The sequence below is a fragment of the Watersipora subatra genome, chromosome 6, assembly GCF_963576615.1.
Source record: "Watersipora subatra chromosome 6, tzWatSuba1.1, whole genome shotgun sequence".
Classification (NCBI taxonomy): domain Eukaryota; kingdom Metazoa; phylum Bryozoa; class Gymnolaemata; order Cheilostomatida; family Watersiporidae; genus Watersipora; species Watersipora subatra.
Window position 1 is genome coordinate 37,265,857 of NC_088713.1, and position 17,642 is coordinate 37,283,498.

The 17,642-nt window shown below is 38.1% G+C and overlaps 2 protein-coding genes and 1 long non-coding RNA gene across 3 annotated transcripts in view; all 3 read left to right on the forward strand.

The window, feature by feature from the left end:
- The window catches only part of LOC137398785 (cell death protein 3-like), a 146,107-nt gene that overhangs the window by 84,978 nt on the left and 43,487 nt on the right, over positions 1-17,642 (forward strand). The window lies entirely within an intron of this gene.
- LOC137398900 (caspase-6-like) overlaps positions 1-17,642 on the forward strand; it is a 146,548-nt gene that overhangs the window by 82,016 nt on the left and 46,890 nt on the right. The window lies entirely within an intron of this gene.
- LOC137398887 (uncharacterized) lies at positions 587-12,917 on the forward strand. The gene is made up of 4 exons (XR_010979041.1): positions 587-696; positions 8,390-8,569; positions 11,491-11,543; positions 12,577-12,917. It is a non-coding gene; the product is annotated as an uncharacterized lncRNA (long non-coding RNA).

The window sequence follows — 17,642 nt, forward strand, 5'->3', positions numbered from 1 at the left end:
GGCTATTATAAGCGTACAATGATGGTACCAACGTACCGATATACGTATATATTTATTATTCAAACGAAATGCGCTAATAGTCTGAAATGCAACGATTACTTGTATTTACGATAAAAATAACTACAATGTAGGTTCGCTTGCCCGCACGAGCGCAAGAATAGGTACTATGCGTAAAAATCCGTTCGTTAGAAGGCTTAACATGATTGTTTATAGACCAGGATAGTGGCAGGGCTAACCGCAGATGGTGATTGATAAGCTATCCGCGCAAACAGTTGTGTATTGACACCAGTAGACACGGATGACTGGTTTTGCTAAATAAAAGGCTAATGATGTTTAGACTCCATAAAATTGCCTCTCCCCTTTTATGTGTGCTTTTAGCCTTTTAGAAGATTAATGTTACGCAAAATTATTTTGCATCTAATGATACATCAGTGTAGATTCTGTCAATTTATTCTAGTTTCAATTATGTTCAGTTTATATGTTTTGTATGCTCTGTAGCTCAGTTTTATACAACTAGGAACCTTAACAGACGAAAGAAAAAGTCAGAGGACCTGTTGTTTGTTATAGGCGTCTCCATCGGAGTGTGAGATGATTTTGATGCGCGATGAGGTGCTCAGGCTATATTCTCAAAGTTGTTGGGTTTAGCGTATAAATAAACATTCCCTTGAATACATCATGAAAAAGTTCTGATTAGAGGTAATGACTAACTACTGTTATTTTGGTCATGTCTAGCAGAGGTTGGCAGAGCTGTAGTCGCCTCTCATGTCTTATACCAGTGTGAAGGATTTTCCCTAATACCTACGTATTACTACACCTTCAAGAACTCATGGGCTATAGTTTAAATGCTATCAGATTAATATTAACCCTAATATTTAAATAGGCCTAGATAGCTACACTAAACTGTGATGAACAGTGTTAGCATAGCCACATAACCCTGAAAGGATGACTTTCGGGTTATTGATATTGCCCACAGCTACACTAAACTGTGATGAACAGTACTAGTGTAACCCCATAACCCCGAAAGGATGACTTTCGTGTTATAATTGCCACTTCAATAACGTAGTCCTATGTAATTGAGATAATCAATTGACATAGGATAATCAACTTGACATAGTGATATGATGACTATGGAAAGTTGTACAAACTCCAACAATATCTGAGATAATCAGATATTGATAGACCAACGCTGTTCGGTGATAAGCCGTTACAGCCTAGAATAGCATAGCATGCGACTAAAATCTCTTATCCACAATCTAGATTGATAGATATAACAACAAGCTTAATTTCACAGGTTATAATTCCTTTTATTTACTGATTCAACTAAAACATACCTTGAATATAGAATAAGGCTTAGAATATATTCAGATAAGAGCAGGAAAAAGACTGAGTAAAAATAAGGTAACATATTATTATATACCTTCTAAACATAAATGGTAGACCAATAAACTTAAAGTCTCTATATACTTGGTCCAATCATTATCCTTTCACGTGTAGGCTGTAGTTCCGGAGTCAGCAGAAATTCCAAGCTGACCACCGTTCTTAGCAAACAACATGATTCATAATTTCATAATTCAAGTCTACTGGTTGTTTGTCATGAAGAAGGCAAAATTCTCAGCCAAACAAAAATGGCCAACATATCGCAGATATTATATCTAAATCCAATACACAGCCCCTTCCTTTAAATGACTTAATTAAAAAAAGGCATTTTAAATCGAGATAATATACAACAGTAAGAGTAACCATAATAATAATGTGAGTAAAGATTAGTCAGTGGGTTAAAGTATCCTTTGATGCTCTCTGGAGTCTTTCTTCTTTGACCACAACTTTGGAGGCGAGATGACGCTGAATGGATTTCAGTTCCCTCAGTTCTTCGAGCATGGTGATAATAGTATAATAAAGTATAATGACATGAGACTAGGTATATATATATGTGTAACTAACTACTTCCCAACACAAGATGGGCCTGTGAGATGATCACAGCCGTGGCAATGGAGACGATCCATCACTTTGCATAATCTACGAGATAATGTTTCAGTGAACGTCTCGGTCTTTCTTCTAACACCTCAGGCTGGGCGATCGCTTCTACTACATCTTCCGCGGAAGCTACTTGCTCAGTGTACTGTCGCTTTTTTGGGTTGGGTATTAGCGGAGGAAAATCTTCTAAACTAAACAAAGGATCAGGTGCCTTTTTGAGTTTTCTAGCTCCTTTCATGTTAGGATGGCGCACAGGCTCCGGGATAAACGGAGCCTGACCCGCTTCTTCCACACACTCCACAAACGGTTTTAGTCGACCTTCATTTTGAATGGATTCTTGACCATTCCGCTTCAGTTTGTAAGTGTGATTGGGCCTCACCTCAGTGATTCGGAAAGGACCAACAAATTTAGGACACAGTTTCTCGCTCTGCCCTCTCTTCTTTCTTTTTCGTGTCATGCTAACCAAGTCACCGACTTCGTATAGTGGAGGTTCGTCAGAATCATCTGTACGAATTTCGAGCTGCTGCTGCCGCAGCTTGTCATGGGCCTCTTGAAGTCGCTCCAGCAACTCTAGGGCATATTGTTGGGTGGTAACATTTTCAGTATCTGTTACCCCATAAACGATTTGAACCGGAAGTCGCGCTTCTCTTCCAAACATAAGATAGTTTGCTGTCTCGCCAGTTGCAGAATGGGGCGAGGCACGGAACCCTCTCATAATTTGAGGCAACAGAAGATCCCAGTCCTCTTGTTGTCTTCCCAACAGGAGACTGCGCAATGAGTCCCCGAGCGTCCGATTCATTCTCTCTACCATACTATTCCCTTGAGGGTGGTAGGGAGTGGTTTTACTTTTGGCTATCTTCCAGAGCCGACAAAGCTCTACCATTAGGGCGGATTGAAATTGTGCACCTTGGTCGGAGTGTATTTGTTCTGGCAATCCCAGGTAACAGAAGATACGGCTATCAAGTGCTTCTGCTACTACCGGAGCAGTGGCGTCAGGCAGAGGTAGAGCATCTTGCCATCTTGTGAAATGGTCGGTTAAGACCAGAATCCATTGGTTCCCTCGTTCAGTTTGGGGGAATGGCCCTACTAAATCTACAGCCACTTTTTGCCAGGGTCGGCCGCTGTATAGCCGTTGGCGGTTTCCGGACTGTGGAACTGTGCTGTGTTTTGCTAGTTGACAAGTTTCGCAAGTGCGAACGAGCTTGCGAATTTCCGACATCATGCCGGGCCAAAACCACTGCATGCGAACGCGACGAGCAGTCCGCATTATACCACTATGGGTCAGACGATGAGTCTCCCATATAACTGTTTTACGCGCTGTTTTGGGACAAATAGTGCAATTATGCATCCGTCCATTTATTTTAATCTGGATCACCAGCCTCTCATTTAGAATCTTCAGTGATGGTAACAAACTGTGTAATTTCCTTAACTCCTTACTACCGCATTCAAGCTTTTGCCGTGAAATCTCTTGACCACTTTCCACAGCATTGTAAATGTCTGCAACCTCACTTGGCTGCTGTTTTTGTAAACTCACAACTTTGTTATTCATAGACTGCGAGTCCACGACAGAAATGGTGGGAGACGATCCCTCCATTTCCATCAGGTTACAGGGCGATGAGCCCTCCACCTTGTTGCTACTAAGTTCACTACGTCCAACTACACCAATTTTACCTCTAGTGGGATAATGGCATGGTACCGGAGATGATCCGGTGCTCCATTCCGTACGATCTGGTGGAAATAGAGATGATCTATTTTCATCCACCAGAAGTTCTGCCACTACTTCCTCTTTTGTAGGTCCACCATCTCGGATCTCTATTCGTTTACATTGTTTACAGTCGAAACAAGTCATTCGACTTAGACCATCCGCGTTTCCGTGGCGGATGCCTTTCCGGTGTTCGATCCGATACTGAAATTCTCCGAGAATTTCTAACCACCGAGCCACCTGACATGAAGGCTCTTTTCTCCTAGCCAACCATATCAATGAGGCATGATCCGTTCTGACAAGGAACTGTCGACCATACAGATAAGGTCGGAAGTGTTTGACACACTTAATAACAGCAAGAAGTTCCTTTCTAGTTACGCAATAATTTCGTTCAGGAGGACTGAATGACTTGCTATAATAAGAAATTACTCTTTGTTTACCATTTTGAACTTGGGACAAAACTCCCCCTATACCTTCGGCACTAGCATCTGTGTCCAAAATGAACGAAAGGCTTGGGTCTGGATACCCGAGAACTTCTGAAGTCACCAGACATTCTTTTAAAGTCTCAAACGTTTTTTGACACTCGGGCGACCAACAAAAAGAAGCAGACGTAGATGTTATCCGATTCAAAGGGCTAGCAATAACTGAGAAATTTGGAACATACTGGCGGTAATAGCCAGCTGTTCCGAGGAAAGCCTTCAGCTCACGCACACATTTTGGAACAGGCCACGCTTTCACATCCACTATCTTTTCGGGGTTGGTAGCTACACCATCTGCACTCACCACGTGACCAAGGTATTTCACTTCGGCTTTAAAAAGATCACATTTACGAGGCTTCAATTTCAGACCCGCTGCCCGTAGGCGCTCGAATACAGCTGCTAACCACTCTATATGCGAATCAATATCCTCACTGAACACAATAATATCGTCGAGATACAAAAGCAAGGTTTTCCAGTGAAGACCCCTCATCACCCGCTCCATCAAGCGACTAAAACAAGCAGGAGCAGAGGTGAGCCCAAAGGGAAGCACCGTCCACTTCCACAGCCCATCTCGAGTTACAAACGAGGATTTGTCCTGTGCATCCTCATCTAAAGGAAGCTGCAAGTACCCGGATATCAAATCAAGGGTGCTGAATATCTTACTCCCGGCCAATGCATCAAGACTTTCATCTATTCGCGGCAACGGATGACAGTCTTGTTCTGTGACGGAATTCAATTGGCGGTAGTCAATACAAAACCGCCAGTTTTCATCTTTACGTTTCACCAGGACGACTGGCGAACTCCAAGCACTATTGGACGGGGTGATGAGCCCCTGCTCCGATAGTTCTTTTACCTGCCGCTCAACTTCCGCTTCCTTTTCAGGTCCGAGGCGTCGAGGTGGTTGCTTAATTGGCCGAGTTCCTGGCTTAACCGGTATCGAGTGCTTGATTAAATGTGTCTGGCCAACATCAGCATCAGATCTGCTGAAATTGTCCTGAAACTCCATCAGCAGCTTCCCAATACTACGTCTTTCTCTGTCAGTAGTGCAAAGTTTTATTGCTTCCTGATATACAGAGCCCACATGTTCAGGCATAGAGCCTACTGAGAGATGGTCTTCAGTTTGACTGTTACCTTCATTTAACACATTTGTTATTTGACGTACTTCTACCTCTCCATCGCTTAGAATCTCTACCGCATGGAACATCCCCACGCAACTACCTGCATTTATCACGATCGGTGCTCGTGTTATATTAATGCAGCGTATTGGGACTTGCAACTTCTCACCTACTTTTGCCAAGCATGTTCCCAGCAACAACCCAGGAGCAGCCTTGGGATTCTCCTCCCATCTGTCAACTACCCCAACTTCGTTTGTCGTTTTCCCACATAGTCTACCCTTCACTATCATTTCAGAATGGGATGGAATGGTAACTTTGTGAACCACTTGAACTTTGCTCTGCAGTCGATCACCGAACCGATTAGTACACTTCAGCTCTCTGCCTTTCATTTTTAAACTCTGAAGTCTAAAATCCATGACACAAGCATTGTTTTCTAAAAATGGCATTCCTAGTATCGCATCCTCAGTGACGGGACATACTAAGAATTCAGACACAAAAGCAATATCTCTGAGTCTTCCTGACAACTCGATTGTCCCTGAGATCTCCATCTGACTACCATCTGCGAGTCTTCCTTTAGACTCATATGGCATCAGCTGATCTCTAACTCCTTTAGATATTCTTTTAAACACATGCTGTGATATGATATTAGACGTACAACCAGAGTCTATCAGAAAATGAACAGGTCTGCCCGACACCTTCCCTGGGAGGAAGTAACTGGGGTTGATACGTGTAGGTTCAGTTACCTGTGATGAACGAGGTAACTCCCTATTGGGCCCATCTACCGCCAAAGACAAGAGACTATCATTGCCATTTTGGGGTGATGTCAATTTAGAAGCGTTGGTAGATTCCTGACTTTTTGACCTATCAGTATTGCCACAGTCAGCAGGCCTTACTGCTGTGGACCATCTCCGTTTCCCGCCTTTGAGGTTTCCGTCTTCAAAGCGGGACAGTTTCTTTTTAGGTGAGGGCCTCCGCACTCATAGCATTGCAAAGGAGTTCTCGATCCATTGTTAGATGCCTGGCCGGAGGATCTACCTGTAGCTGTGGATTTTTGCTGTAAAAGCTGTTGCATAACTTTCGTGTTTGTTTCCATTTGCTGTAACATTTTCTCCATCACCTGCTCCATTGGCGATTTCTTTTCGACAGAAACCTGATCCACTTCTACAGAAGCAACGTGATGTTTTGTTTTTCCCGAGTTATTTCCCACTTGGAAATACTCCTGAGCAGCTGTCACAGCATCAGCTACTGACTCAATTGGAAGCACTAACAAATGGCGTTGAAGCGCATTATGATTTAATGCTCGGGTGAAGGAGTCAATGGCCAAGGTGTTTCGTACTTCATGACCTGCAGCTGGGTAAGCAATATCAACTAATCGCTCCACCTCAGTTCCTAGTACGTGTAACGATGAGTTACTCTCGTACTTTAACTGTCCTAGTTTATCTCTAGCCTGTCTTGGACTAATGCCAAAACAAGCTCGTAGACCTTGAAAGACGATTTCAAGTGTCTCCCCACGACTGCAAGCCGCAGCCGCCCCTTCCAAAGCGCATTTTAGATGTAACAAGGAGGCCCCCTCCTCCCATTGATTAGCAGCACTGATGTCAGCAAACTGCTGCAAGTATAATTCAACATCTCCACTACCATCGTACTTGGGCAGCTTGAACGTTGTTCGCCTATTTAAATTTACGTTAGCTAAAACCTGAGCTAATTGGTCCATATTTGCGCCTCCTGCCATTGGTTCAGGTGACGCTTGACGACGCCGACGCGGGGCATTATAAACTATATAGTATCCCACCGCTGCCACCAGTGTGAAGGATTTTCCCTAATACCTACATATTACTACACCTTCAAGAACTCATGGGCTATAGTTTAAATGCTATCAGATTAATATTAACCCTAATATTTAAATAGGCCTAGATAGCTACACTAAACTGTGATGAACAGTGTTAGCATAGCCACATAACCCTGAAATGATGACTTTCGGGTTATTGATATTGCCCACAGCTACACTAAACTGTGATGAACAGTACTAGTGTAACCCCATAACCCCGAAAGGATGACTTTCGTGTTATAATTGCCACTTCAATAACGTAGTCCTATGTAATTGAGATAATCAATTGACATAGGATAATCAACTTGACATAGTGATATGATGACTATGGAAAGTTGTACAAACTCCAACAATATCTGAGATAATCAGATATTGATAGACCAACGCTGTTCGGTGATGAGCCGTTACAGCCTAGAATAGCATAGCATGCGACTAAAATCTCTTATCCACAATCTAGATTGATAGATATAACAACAAGCTTAATTTCACAGGTTATAATTCCTTTTATTTACTGATTCGGACTAAAACATACCTTGAATATAGAATAAGGCTTAGAATATATTCAGATAAGAGCAGGAAAAAGACTGAGTAAAAATAAGGTAACATATTATTATATACCTTCTAAACATAAATGGTAGACCAATAAACTTAAAGTCTCTATATACTTGGTCCAATCATTATCCTTTCACGTGTAGGCTGTAGTTCCGGAGTCAGCAGAAATTCCAAGCTGACCACCGTTCTTAGCAAACAACATGATTCATAATTTCATAATTCAAGTCTACTGGTTGTTTGTCATGAAGGAGGCAAAATTCTCAGCCAAACAAAAATGGCCAACATATCGCAGATATTATATCTAAATCCATTACACCAGTTATTTTAGTATATCTGTTCTGATTAATCCTCATGAGAAACTTTTTAAAGTTTTACTGGCAGCACTTCAAAGTTTCATATATTTGTACCAAAATATTCATTTATCACCAATAACTTTAATATTAGAAGAACAAAAACCAATTTTAGGCGCAAAAATACTCTAGATGGAAACTTCACGCTGTTACATGAGCAATCACATACTTACAATGTTAACATCGATTACTCAACAAGCAGCAAATATCTATATTGATATGTTTAGTACAATGATAGTAAATAGCACATGATGAGACCAAAAGATAAAAACCTAATTTTACCAGATTAGTTCTAAGTACATCAGTTGATGCCAATGAGTACATCTTTCTGACAATTCGCTGAAAGGTTGTTAAAAATTCAAGAGTTGTCATCCATTGTTCCTTCGCAGGTGAAGACTCAATGTCATAAATGCTCAGTTGAAGCGAGAAGGGAAACTTATTCGTTTCGACACTTGATGGTTCAGAGTTCATATATCCAAGCTTATGGAAGTGCACACAAGTGCTTCTCAGGTTTCTTTTCTGCTTCTGTCTGAACCTGTAATAGCAAATACGTCAGAAACACATACAAGGTTGGTTGAGTTAAGTAGATGTTAGTCATTCTCTGCTGATTGTTTCATGTAGATGTCAATACTGCTAGTAATACTATCTCTCTGAATCACTCTATGTAATATCTTGATGGAGACTTAATACTCTCCTATCAACTTTAACATGGTTTATTTTCCTCTTTATTTGTTTAAAGTTGCATATTATCACTTGGTTACTTTGGGAAGTGCTGACATTCAAATAAATAATATTTTGTGATTCTTCAATCACTACTCATGGTTGTTTGTCGAAGACAACAATTTCTGTTTAATTCCTAAAAATGTATTTCTTATGCACTCAGTCTATTCTCAGCTAGCCAGAAACATCATTTTTGTACACAAAAGAAGACTGGAAGGTGCTAAAGAGTTCACACTAGTCATCAGGTGCTGACTCAGGCACATAGTCATAGCCAACCTTGCTGATAGTACTCAACCTATGTTCCTCATGGCTTTTATAAAATATGTCAGGATAGATTCTTTGGAGGATATACACCAGTTAGACCAGACAGTGGTTTATTTTGGTGAGGAAGTAGTCTGAACTGAAAAATGGTAAAATGTGTTTTAATAACCCAAGTTGTTTGGCAGTTCAGTGTGCTGTGCAAGTTTGTAGGGCTAATAAATCACTGATAATAAGTAAGGAAGGCGGTTGATTAGTCAGTTGGTGGAGTGTCTGGTTGATAAGCTGAATGTCATGAGTGCAAACCCGGTATAAAGCAATCTTTTATCCCAACTTGTAACCACAGCTTCAAATAGATGGACATACACAATCTTATTATAGCAAAGGCCAGTACCCTAGCAGTTTTGACAGAAGTGCCAAATAAAAGGGCAGATAATAAGCATTTTCACAGTAATTTTAACACATGAAAGGCAAATGGTTGCACAGTAATCGGCAGGGTGGTATGACAAGCTGACAGTTGCATGTTCAAATCCCTTATGATGTACTATTTTCTCTCAACATCCAACTATAGATTCGGACTAACAGACACTGCTCTAATTCTAATGAATTAGTATAATCTTGAAGAATTAATTCATTTACTTTCAAGCCCTGATTTTACAACTGATACAAAATCATTTATTACCAATAATCTGCCACAATTTATAACTTTGGTAAGATATGTATCTATTTGTATGTATGTGCGTCCAAAGCCAAGGTTAAAGCTTAGAATAAAAAATTGGTATGTAAGGGACTTCAACACTAGACATTAAAGGTTTACTTGCAACAAAGTTCACATTACAGTCATTTGGTATCAAAAGATTTACCATGTCATACTCTGCTGTGTTGAAGGTGCAAAATATGTGAAAGGGTAATTACAAGCTCTTAAAAGCTCAAAAACAAACAGGTAATCGCAGCCACCACAAACCCACCGTAGATTGGAATCTTTTTCCAAAATGGCTCAAATGGGATGTAGTTGTACAAGATGGCTTCTGTTTACACTTTCGCGCAACCTCATTCGTTGAAATATTTTCCCAAATATAATTCACGCATTCAATAAAACCATGTCTATTGTTCTTACGCGTCTGTTTTATCATCGTTGTAATGCTGTGATTTTCAGCGCTGATCTTTTATAACTTTCCGTGAAAATTTGTTTAATTTTTTAACCTTAGCTCGAAGGAGTACATATCATTGTATGATAAACATAGTCTTAAACCATCTACTCTGCAAATCGCATATACAATTACTGATTTAATGAACAACCGCCTGTCATACATGCTGGGTACCTTATATGATTTTGTGGTAATATTGTAAATAGGAAAAGCTCCATTTTGTTTGACTCCTTTGGAGCTCAATCACTACGTTTCCATGATGTGCAGTGCTTCGATGCAGCCCCCTCCGAAGTCGAGGAGATTGCATGTTTACATGCTGCGCAGTGGTTTTCAGCAAATTAGCCAGAGAAGAGAAATTGTATAAATCTAATCGCTGGATGGATAATGGAAGCGATCATGCATACCGAACGTCAGAAACGGTCTTTTTATGCTTTTGTCATCATTATACTTTTATTTACATTACACATTCACAAAGTTTTACAAACCTTAACACAATTTTTACAAATAATATATTTTTAATAAATATTTATTTAAGTAATAGATTATTTAAATGTTACTTTAGGACTTGCCACCTATTTTTCGAAAAGTGTTAGTATCAATAACAAAGTCCAGGAAAGTAATCATCCTCGTAGAAGCAGACCATAATTAAACTTAAGTGAAAAAATATTGGAAGAATAGCAAAAACAAGATAAGCGGGATAACTTTTGTACTAGTTTATGGCGCTCGAAGAATCTGTCTCCACGGCATAAGAGCTATGCGCAGCCACTGCGCAATTGCTGTTTCCTTGCTGCAAATTTGCACTGGCTTCGCACTGATCAGTGCGCAGTGATTTCAGTGCGAAGACGTCGGTTCCATGATTCAGAGAGAGCGCAACTCCGAAGTACTGCGCATCATGGAAACATAGTTCATGAAGTAGCGGTAAAAACTGTGACTTGACAAAATACCCAAATATTAATAAAACATTAGCAACTGCAAAGTATCCAGCATGTGTGAAATAGGTTAGACACGACTACCTGCGAACAAACTGCAATCATCAAAGGCTGTATGAATTGTGTTGTACAAAATGTTTCTACAAACATTTGTAGATATAAAACGAAAAGTTGTTCAAAATAATTTTTAATAAAGGAGCAGTATTTTATTTAATAGAGTGAGTTAGGTAACCAATAACTTATTACTCAATAATATCTATTGAAGCCATTCAATCGATCTGTTGATAACAAATATATTAATAAAAAAACATTAGTTAGTTGTGTCTTAGAACTGTAGCATATACATTAGAGTAAATGAATAAAAAATCCATATTTAGGGTAAAATATCTTCAAAAATTGCAAGATGCCAATGTACTGCTTTCCTTTACTTTTTAGGCTCTCAGTCTCAGTGAGCCAGAAATATCTTGTTTGTACACAAGGAGAGACTGGTGAGTATTAGATACTTCATACTAGTCATCATGCGCTGACTCAGGCACATAGCCATAGCCAACCTTACTAGTAGTAATCAACCTACGTTCATCATGGCTTTTATAAAATATGTCAGGATGGATTCTTTAGATGGTATACACCAGTTAGACCAGACAGTGGTTTATTTTGGTGAGGAAGTAGTCTGAACGGAAAAATAGTAAAATGTGTTTTTATTAACACTAGTAGCTTGGTAGTCCAGTGTGCTTGAGAGTTTGTCAGGCGGGCGAATAAAGCATTGAGTAAAGTAATTGGCTGGATAGTATGGCAAGCTGACAGTCACAAATTCAAATCTCTTAGAATGCATTATTTTCTCTCAACATTCAACTATGTTATTGGACACTGCTCTACCTATGATGAATTAGTCTAATCTTCATGAACTAGTTCGTTTTTATAGGTTCCGACTTCACATTATCTGCAACTAATTATTATCTCAGCAAGATATGTATCGGTTTGTACGTCTGTGCATCCAAGTGCGAGCTTAGAATAAAAATTTGCTTTCTAAAGGACTTCAGCACTAGACATTAAGCTTGGACAACTGATATTCAAACATTCGCCCAATATATCCAAATAATTTTCAAATAACTTTCCTCTGTGCTTTATCGTCACACTAGACAATCACTCACAACATGATAGACTGTCAGGATACTATTAGTGATAAATATATGATAATCTATTCTTAATTAATGCACTGCTTTTTGTTTATTATAGCTGCTTATTATATAATTTTAGGGTAGTAACAAAACGACTACATATTTGTATTTAGCAAGACTAAGACTCCAAAATGGTGAAGCAAATAGAAATACTTGTTCATTCACAAAATGTATTTTTATTTAAAACATATATTTACTTAAAACATAAATTTTTGTATTAGTAATAGTCTGAGGTAAAATATTTTACTGTGCCAGGTGAAACAGATAAATAGAAAAGCTTATAGCATTTTATATCACAAACCATTGTCTACACCTTAACAACCTGTCTTGACCATCTGTGTAGTTGCTTTAGAAGGAGACACTAATTGACAACTGCAGTCCTGAGACCTTCAAGCTTCACATCAGGAGAAATCATTTATTGCTAAGTCAGCTATAGACATCTAGCCAGAAATGCAGAAAAACAGATGAGAACTCTTTGGAAATTTCTAAGAAATAAACGCAATTTAATTTGTAATTAAAAATCTGTCATAGAAGGCAGCGCCTGTCAATGCTTGCCAAGGCTTAGTTATAGTTTGAGAGACACCAGAAATGATGAGATGCATGTTTACATTTGTACATTTCTTTTTTAGAACGCTTTGCGATTTTTTTGCGCGCATCAAGTACTGTCATCAAAAAAATACATTGACCACCTTTATTTATATCATCTGTAAGATATGCGTTATTGAGGTACATGCCAGATGTAATGAGCGAAATTGCCACTCAGTGTAACAATTGGACAAAGACAACAAAGAAAAATGATTAAAAAAATGGTGGTACGTGTATCTACATTTGTATATATAACTCTCAGTGGTTGTCTGTTGGTCTACCTGTCATGCATCTGGTAATAACAATAATGTTTTAGGAATGAAAAGTCCGCTTAATACTGGATTTGAACTCAGATCCTCCAGGTCCACAGACAGGGTTTAGTAAACAATGAATAAGTTGTGCAGATATTTATGCATCTGCCAATCTTTAATGGCTTCTTGCGTAGGCTCAGAGATAATAAAATCGTGAGAGCTCATTACGCAGTTTTTTCCAAAGGCTGGTTTAATTTATGATAACAGCTCATGTTATAGTAAAGTTTAGGTAAATATATATAGTTACGATCTAGTAAAGCCTTATGATAGTAAGTATACTAGCTTAAGTTACTCAATTTCTTTGAGTAAAAAATTTTACCCAAAAAGCTTTAGGAAATCTTCTGAGCAGAAACCTTTTTATAACCCACTCAATGCCAGATATTTAACTAGTATAGATCTTTGAGAATCTAAAGGAAAGGTTTTATGACAAAAAATGTACAGCTGTTAGTATTTATCTAGCCAACCTTAATCAGTCATATAGAAGAGGAAATATTACATGGTTGATAATATGTTAGCCATACCATGCATTTAAAGTTGCAGTTAAGTACAACACATACTGATGGTGTTAGTGATGGTCGCAGCAGTATATTACAAACACAGTTTTATCACATACAGTACTACCACTATATGTTTTTTTGTAAAAACTAGATAGTCATATGTTTTTAATATACTAAGTGAATCCTTTTTGTGACATTATTACAAACACAGTTTTATCACATACAGTACTACCACTATATGTTTTTTCGTAAAAACTAGATAGTCATATGTTTTTAATATACTAAGTGAATCCTTTTTGTGACATTTTCTTCAGCGCTCTATCTCATAAATATCAGATGGTCAAACTAAAACCCTGATTGTAGACATTAAAAAGTTTTATATGTTGGCTCAAAGTAACATCTACAGAAATCTTAGTTATATTAAAAGCTACATCCATCTGGCCCAAGCCACAGTTAGAGGCTGGGAGTGCGGTTAGAGATCAGAGTTGTTTGCAATGTACAAGGTTTGAACTTATAACATTACACATTCTATCATGTGGCTCCTACAGCTGGGCTAATCATCCACCTTCATTAACATAACATGTAGAATAGTTGCGCTTATTCTCTGAACTGCTCATAACTCTTCATGCTTTGTGGGCCAATCCTTCATGGCACATTAAACTGTTAGGGTGGGCATTAAAACGATGAATATTAATCATATTCTTAAAGTATTCTGAGAGCTGTTAAATGGTTTTGGTAACTGAACAGTTGTTTGTTTCAGCAAACTAGTCAGGAATGGTAGAATTAATATGACGAGCTTTCAAACAAGTTTAACGTTGGGTTTAAGATAAGGCAGCGCATTGACATAAACACTCAACAGCTTATGCCATATCAGTTAAGATAAAGGTTATCATATATGAGTGTATGTTGACAACTTGATAGCTAGTTGCTAAGTACATAGTAACAGTGATAAGTTTTGACATTTCCCAAGCCTTCGGTATAGCTTTTTCAAATCCAAAATATTTCAAGACTCCAAGTGTTCAACAATGTTTTTGCTTGATTTAAATCAACTATGATTATTTACAATATAGTCATTAAACAACAATACTACAAAATTATAACATGGATCTACAGTATTCATTTCTACTTCATAGGGTTAATATCATAGACACACTAGCAAAATACTAATTTCTATATCGTTTTCTTTTTAACCTTTTTACAGGCAAATCAATGTTATTGTTATTTTTTGATGCAACTAAACACAGTGGACATAGTGACGACTTTGTCGTTGTTAAGGGCTTTTGGCAATGAAAAAATATTATTAGTTTACATCATGTATTAATTTACATTTTTATCCCATAGAAAAATTCAGTATATTAATGTAGTATTAAAAAAACTGATATATTTGAAGAGTATCATACTTACCTTTGTGCGAATTTGACTAATTTTTACATCAACGTGTCTTCTCGAAAAATATGCCATCTAGCACCAAGTGAAAATGCATATCTCAGCATTAAAAAATACCCAACTGAAAAAGACAAATGTTTGAAGTTTGTACTAATGTGAAGAGGCTGGGAAGAAGATCGAAAGAACACATAATCTCAACCTAGTGTATTGATATTGGTACGGGACGCTTTTTAGCCTAAGTTCTGACCAATCCGATTAAATCGACTTTTCATCCTGATTTTATTTTGACTGGGCCGATCAAGTCAACTGTTACAATATTGCTCTATAATTTTTCTGATTAACTCATATATATTTGTTAGTTTACCAAATAATGGTGAAGGCAACAAAACAAAAAATATGTTTTACAAATAAAAGTTATTTTCAAAAAACAATTGTAAATGCTACTCTGAATATGGACGAGGAAGACGTTTTAGATCTCCTAGATTTTGATGGCAGTGATCTTAAGGCCGACCAGACTAATGATGATTACTTTGAAAGCTCTACTTAATCAGATAATCAAGAGTGTAAGTAAAATTATTTAGCTTTTCATTGGTTGGTATTCGTATGTCATTAGAGTGTTATTCACAGTCACACTCGGAATTAGACATCAAAGTGAAGTTTCAACCTCTAGTGATTTACATGAAATTTGATCTAGAGTGGATTTTTGTTAGCAGAAAAAAATTTCATTAGTGTGAAAGGGTTCGATTAGGTCGCGTTTATGTAAAAAATAAATAAAATAATTCATTATTACATTTATGCGACAATCAAATATCGACATATACGACATATATATATATGTATATATATATATATATATATATAGTCAAATACGACATATATATCACATTTGTATACACATTTATACAGTCATTGCCATGACTAATAATAATAGTACTAGTATCCAGCATAGATGAGTGAACAAATATTGAAGCAGCTGGTATTTAGACTCGATATTCTTTCGTTCTTGTACTTGTTTTATAAATAGATTCCTGGTTCGCCGGTTATTGTAATCGATGTTGATACGCTTGTCTTTTTTTCTAGCTGTATCGCCGGTTTTTAGTGTTCTAGAAAGTGCCACAGAAGAAGCTCAACGTCAGGGATCCGGCAGAGGGTGACAAGCTGTACGGGTCAGCAGGCACCTGTACAATCTGACCCTGACGCTGGCTGGAGTGAGGTTACTTCGGACGTGGTTGATGTTGAGAGCTAGGAACTTGCTGATCGTGTGCCAGATTATACAGCGCGGCAACCTGGCTCCACAAACATACCTGGGGAGCGTGTGACCTCTTTCCAGTTCTTTGAGCTATTTATCACACCCACGTTGATTTCAACTATGGTTGGAAAGACACACAGGTTCTGAACTATTATAGAAATTGCTACAAGTTTTATGCATATTCAGCTGCAAAATTTTGAGTCAATTTATTAATAATGACTCGGATAGCTTAAGTTTTTGGAGTTGTCATTCAGTAATCTCTCCTTTGGCTCAATCATGACATAAATCGAGTTCACCATTTGCTTCATTTTAGTTAGCATATGCACCCCGTTGTACTTGAGCTACACAATTTTTATCACATAGGTATGCAGCAGGGTATATCCCTTTGATAGGCCCACTAAAACCCAACACTCGGTTTCGCCGCTGGAAAGACTGTACTGCTGAGGAGATGAGAAAGTTTATTGCGCTCAGAATAAACATGGGAATAGTGAAAAAGAAGAACACTTATGACTACCAGAGAAAAAAATTCCCTAACATAGGACAACCATTTCTTTTGTCTGCAACCTCACATCAAATTCACACTTGCACTTTGGTTGCACTATGAAAGTACACTGATATTTATAGAAGTACATATTTGTAACTCATGTTATGAATTGAATGTGACAGGGGACTACAGGTAATTGTGGTATTTGCACGTATATTTGTGTTGCGCTGTGCTTTTTTTTCAAATATATGATCAATTTTGTGTAAAAACTGAGTGAAACTACACAAAATTGCAAATCAAAAAACATGTAAAATTTGGAAAACAGTATGCTATCTGAATTGATGTCAGACGCATGAAGGATTTTCCATAAAAATAAAATCAGTGTTGGGGTAGGTGGGTAAAATGCTTAGGTGCTTGTGTGAACATGCCTTTAGTCTCTTTAGCATGTGCATGTGGTATTTGAGTTTTGAATGTCAACTTTTGCATGCAGTCAAGTGTCTACGTTGAATTAAAAATTTAAGTTTAACCTACAAGTAAAAAAAATACACATATTGGTGCTATATGCTCTCATTATGTTCTGCAGGAATACGATGAACTATGGCCGGTTGGTCCTGTCTTAGCGATTCTTCCGTTTATGCAACAATGAATGGCAAGCTCAGGGACGAGAGCTTGATCAGGGCTTCAATCCCTGGTATAAGGTGTGAAAACTACTCGACCGTCTAAATCGCTGCTTCAAGCAATATTTCTGTCTCAATCAGCTTATTTCCATTGATGAGAGCATAGCAGGCATGCTCAACATAAATATTTACATTCAATGTTTGCCAAATAAATGCCACTCAACATTCGGTACAAAAAATTTCTACTTGTGCCATAGTAAGACAGGCTATTTCATGCGTG